This window comes from Macrobrachium rosenbergii, chromosome 10 (genome assembly GCF_040412425.1).
Source record: "Macrobrachium rosenbergii isolate ZJJX-2024 chromosome 10, ASM4041242v1, whole genome shotgun sequence".
NCBI classification, from domain to species: Eukaryota; Metazoa; Arthropoda; class Malacostraca; order Decapoda; family Palaemonidae; genus Macrobrachium; species Macrobrachium rosenbergii.
In genome coordinates, this window is record NC_089750.1 from 17,500,053 (window position 1) to 17,506,263 (window position 6,211).

Below are 6,211 nucleotides of genomic sequence, written 5' to 3' on the forward strand. Positions count from 1 at the left end.
ATATATATATATATATATATATATATATATATATATATATATATAGGGAGGAACAGGATAGCCAGAAGACGTGGTAAAAATTGGAGACATTATTTTTTAGAACATAACAGAAGCTCAGCCGAGCTTTCGGGAATACATGACTTTTCTCACCATCAGGGTCACTTATCAATATAATGACATAAAAAATAAAGAGTAACAGTAAGAAAACTATACTGACTGACTAAATCTAAAACTATTAAAACAGTTATAATTGACAAAACTTTAGAATACATAATAATATCAAGTAAAAGAGGAATACTAAAACCTAAGTTAACTGTAAATCAAAACTGACAAAGAAGTAATGACTAAGTAATAAGAGATTACGCACTACACAGAAATCGTCGAATAAAATAACTGAGCAGATAGATACTGAGAGAGAAAAAAGATAAAACATGAATATTCAGAATAATAATAATGATAATGTAGTACAAAATACCGGAGAACCTTCTGTTCTTGTCTTAGTTAAATGATAAATGGGTGAGTTAGAAGACTGCGAATGGAAGAGGTGAAATGGTGTGGAGAAGAAAAAAAAAACTATGCAATGAACAATGGACAGAGATGGTTTGGCTGTTGAGTGCTGGTGATTATTGTTTAATATGGAGGGACTCAAAAAAGGGAAGCGAATGGCTGTTTTTTGTTTGTCAGAGTGTTTGAAAATCACTGCATTGTATGTGATGGTGGCAAGGTATGATATTTATGATATTTTCAGACAAATACTAATACATATACATACACATATTTAACTCTGTCAGTTTCGTTGATTATATCTTTTGTTTACAGTACAACATTATCCACAGCATTTTCATGTCTTATGTTATCTATAACTTCAGTGGACCATGGATCTGCTTTTACTACTTTTATATGATTCCAGTGAACTAATTTTTCTTTTAGATCACTTTTATTAATTACTCTATATTTGTTTAATTTTAACACACACTCTAACTCTATATGGTCCAGTGAACTTAGGAGAAACCTTTACATTTGACCCTTCTAGAATATGATTTTGTACATAAATTTGAGTACCTACTGTAATGTCTGGTTTAATGGTACTTTTATTATAACATTTGGCATGAATGTTATGAACCTCTTTTAATTTCTCCCTTGTTTTCACGATTGTCTCGTAAGTACGTCTGGTCTTCCATGCAACATAGTCATCATAGTTATAAGTATGTCTGGGTGGTGTTGCATCGTCTAACAATGTGATAGGCGTTCTTATCTGATAACCAAATCGCAAATAATGTGGGGATTCTCCTATTGTCTCATTTACAGTATTATTCAGTGTGAAGTGTACGTCTTCTATTGCTAAGTCCCAATCTTCTGTCCGTGGGCTCACTCAAGTTTTCAGGATATCCTTTATTTTACGATTAGTTCGTTCTATTGCTCCATTAGAACTTGGTTTATAAGCGGTTATTTATTTATTTCATAAAATTCACATATTTTCTTTAAAAGATCACTAGTAAATTCAGCAGCATTTCAGAAAGAAGAACTTGTGGACATTAATGTCTTGTGATAATTCTAGATTTAAGAGTTTCTGCTACTGTGGCTGCATCTGTTTCTCACTGGTACGATATCTACATATCTAGATAGATAGTCCAAGAAGACTAATATTTGTCTATTTCCTCTAATAGTGGTTGGAAATGGACCTAAAAAGTCCATAGTTAGTACTTGAAATGGATTTCATTCTGATGGATATTTTTCAAGTGGAGCTTTAAGATTTACGTTACCTTTATGTTGATTACAAACTATATAGTTTAGTACAAAGTTTTTGGCATCTTCACTACAATGTGGCCAAAAATTATTTCTGGTTATGATTCTGCTTGTCTTTTTAATTTCTGGATGTCCTACTAACTTATATGAGTGCGTTAGTTCTAAAACGTCTCTGATTAGTGTTTTTGGGATGTATAGTCGAGAACCATTCTTCTCTGTTGGCCTTTTAGACAACAATCCATTTATTAATTGAAAATCAGGTTTTAAGGATTAATCTAGCATTAACTGCCCTACTATTTTTCTGATTTCTGCATCATTTTCTTGTTGTATTTTTACTCTTTCTAGATCTAAATCTACTACTCGACAACTAAAACAAAAGGTATTAGTGGTAATACATTTTTTTGTTTCTTCTTGCGATCTGGACAATGCATCTGCCAAGGTGTTAAATTTCCCTGGAATATATCTGAATTCTGGGGCAAACTCTAATACACTTATGAACCATGTATTGAACTTAATGTCGTTGGTAAATTCTCTCTTTTTAAATATCATAAATGGGTTTGTGATCAGTAAGCACATTAACCTCATGACCTAAAAGTATGTGTTTAAATTTCTTTAGACCCCACAATAAAGCTAAACACTCTCTTTCTGTGGTACTATAGTTTCTTTCTGCTGGATTTAAAGCTCTACTAGCATAATATACTGCCCTCATTCTAGTTTTGGCCTTTTGCCACAATACAGCTCCTAGCCCTGAACTTCAGGCATCACATGCTAAGTAAAAGTCTTTGGAAAAAGCTGGGTAGACTACACCAGGGTTCCTGGTCATTTTGCTCTTTAGTGTTTGAAAGGCTGTTTCTTGTTCATCCTTCCATTCATAATTAATATCCTTCTTGGTTAATTCTGTCAAAGGTTTGACTATAGTAGCAAAACCCTTTATAAAAGGTCTGTAATAACCTACCATACCTAGGAACCTTCTTAGTACTTTCAAATTAGTGGGAGCTGGGTAATCAATTATTGCCTTTATTTTACCTGCCTGCATGCGCAGTCCATCGTCACTAATTACATGACCCAAGTATTCTAAGGATTTTATCAGGAATTGACATTTCTTTAATTTTATTTTTAGTCCTGCAATTCTTAATCTTTCTAGGACCATTTCTAATGTTCTGTTGTGACTTTCTAAGTCTTTGCTAAAGATTATTACATCGTCCAAATATACTGCAACATTTTCTATATCTCCTAGAATTTGCAAAATTAACCTGACAAACGTTAATGGGGCTGATGTTTGTCCAAATGGCATTACTTCAAACTGTAAATGTTCTTTATGTGTGCTGAAGGCTGTGAATTGTTTCGATTCTTCATCTAGAGGTACTTGCCAATATCCACTAAGCAAATCTAGGGATGAAAATACTTTGGCCCCTCCTAATTGAGCTAACATATCTTGGATTACCGGCATCGGCATTCTATCTGGAACTGTGTTGGAATTTAACTTCCTGTAATCTATTACAAGTCTCCAATTACCATCTTTCTTTGGAACAAGTAATAATGGGGAATTATATGGAGATTTAGAAGGAATTACTACTCCATCTCTCTTCATTTTCTCTATCAAATTGTCAACTATGGGTCTCTGGCTTATTGGCAATCTGTGATTAGGGATAAAAATGGCTCGGCTCCATCATCTAACAAAATTCTATGTTGTAGAACATTTGTTCTTCTAGTTTATCTCCTTCTATAGCTATTGCATTTCTGTATTTTTCTAACACCTGAATTAACTTGTCTATTTTCTTGAAAATGTTTTGTTTACTTCTGGATTTATTTGAGAGTTTTGGCCATTTATAGAGAAAAAATGCTTTTTCTTCTACTGTTAGTAAGGATTGTTAATAGGAATTCCTATGCAAAAGACAATGCCAGCGTATAGTGTTAATCTGTTATCTGAATAGTTTTGGATATAAACTTCGCAGTTATTACTATTCATGTGGACGAAAGAATTATCCATTCTGACAAAATCTGGCAATTCTTCATTCAATAATAGAACATCCTTACCCTTTACATCTTCTTTTGATCTCAAATATATTTTTGTTAAACATTTTGGATACAAAGTTACTGCTCTGTTGAGTATAAATTGTACTTTATTATCATCAGCTGTGCTAACACAACATAGGAGTATTTCTTCTTTTATGTCTGAAAAATAGCAAAGTTCTACATCTCCAGTGGTTTCTTCTGTTACTTCTATTATACTATTTATATCTGATTTATTTATTATATCATTTAGTATTTTCCCTTCACTTTCACAACTCATTAATACATTGCTATAGTTATAAATATAGGCGCCTTGATTTTCACTAGATTCAGTGTTTTGGTCATCACGATTATTTATATCTGAGTAATTATTTATATCGAGTATATATCATCTGTATGTGCACATTTCAACAATTCTGTATTATGAAATTGTGGGAATTCCTCTTTTTTATCTGTTTCTATTGTATCTTGCTTGTTCTGGTTACATATCTGCCTTTCCTTTACGTCTGTCTCACTTGTCAAAACTGTCTCAGACAAATTGATCAGATTTGGGTGAAACTTTTCTTTGTCAAGCGCAAAACATACGCTCTTCTGATTATCCTGTTTCAGGCTAATCTTTCCTTCACTACTATCTAATATTATTCCACATCTCCTCATTAAATTAAATGAGAACAAGACTGGTGTGGGGAAAAATCTGTCTTAAAAACTAGAAAACTTTCAATAAATTTATGTAACAAAATCTTTATTTCTAAGTTCACACTTCCCAGACTTTTAATCTGTTTCCCTGTTATTCCTTTTATTATTCTACTTTGACCCTGAATCAGAGTTTCTGCAATGCCTAAATATCTTGTTAAAGTGATTTTATCAATTATATTTACAGTACTACCTGTATCAGTGAGTACAGTACATGTCTTTCCATTTATTGGAATCTTTACAAAAGGCAGATCCTTTCTTTCTGTTTACTTCTTCCTCTTTCATGGAAAATACTACTTCTTTGCTATGTAAATAGGAAAATGCGGATGAACCTTCATTTCCCAATGTGACTGTTTCTCCTTTTCCTCTTTCATCACCTTGAAGGGATTTACTTTCTCTTCTCTGTAAAGGGGTTAATTGTCACTGACTGGAAGATTTATTTATATCTGGGCCACTGTTACTTATTTCTATAACCTCTCTATTGGCTTCCTTATTATTGAACCAACAGTTTTTAGTTAAATGCCCGATCTTTTTGCAAACTACATACATTCTAGGCTTTCTGCATTCATTAGTGGAATGATTGGTATACCTGCAGTTTTCACATGTTATTTTTGATCTAGCCTTTTGAGCTGAATTATTCTCTGGTTTTGAATTATTTGGGTTTGAATGTTGACCATTATGATATCTTATGGGTGGACAGAAGAATGGTCCATTCCTCGATTGATTCTGTCTGCCTTTCTGGTTTGGATTCCACTTTTTCCTTGTACTTTGTGCATATTTCCTTTGAAAGGAATTTTTGTATTCCCTACTTGTCTGGAATTATCATTATACTTGTTATTTCTTTTATATGAATCATGGGTATTTCTGCCTTTCCTTTCATTTTGTATTTCTGTTATCCCTACAATTCCTTAGAAAAAACTATCTCTTTCTTCTGGATTTCTTTCCTCATTGATATTAAAGTTGTAAAGCTATCACTTTTAGGATCAATTTTAACTTTCTTAAAAGCCTTCTTTTCTCTTTTTCCAAGTGCGTTATATATTGTTCCAAATGACAAGTAATTTAAAACATATCTCAAACTAACTAAATCATTTTCTTCATCACCAAAAGCATTCTTATTTCCTATGGTGATATTTGTTTTTCTTAAGTCTTCTATTACCTTGTGTGTTGATTCTTCAACATCTGTGTGAAGATTTGCTCTGGATTCTCCATCATAATGCTGGGTAAGGAATCTATTAATATTATATAAGGCATCACTTTGACTCACTGGTTCCCAGATTGATAAACAGATATCTTTAAATTCAGTGTATGTGGTTATTTTACTGAATCTAACTAAATTCAAAGTTCTGTGTGCATCACTTTTTCTGAACTAACGAGAAGCAAGGCTTAGTTAATTTTAGCTCTTTCATTTGTTATTCCCCTGTTTTGATGTGTGACTGTCTGCATCAGCTAGCCACTGGCTCACAGAATGTGATTCTAACCTATTTTTGTCAGAATTTGAACTTTCAATTCTTCCACAGAATCATGTGGCTTGCATAATGATCGCTGCTTGCGCCATTGTTCTAAATTGAAATGTGTTAGTATGGTTATTATTATTATTATTATTATTATTATTATTATTATTATTATTATTATTATTATTATTATTATTATTATTATTATTATTATTATTATTATTATTATTATTATTATTATTATTATTATTATTGCTACTTGTGTTAGTACTTCCTTGAGTTAATGATATTCGTGAACTTGGCACTGG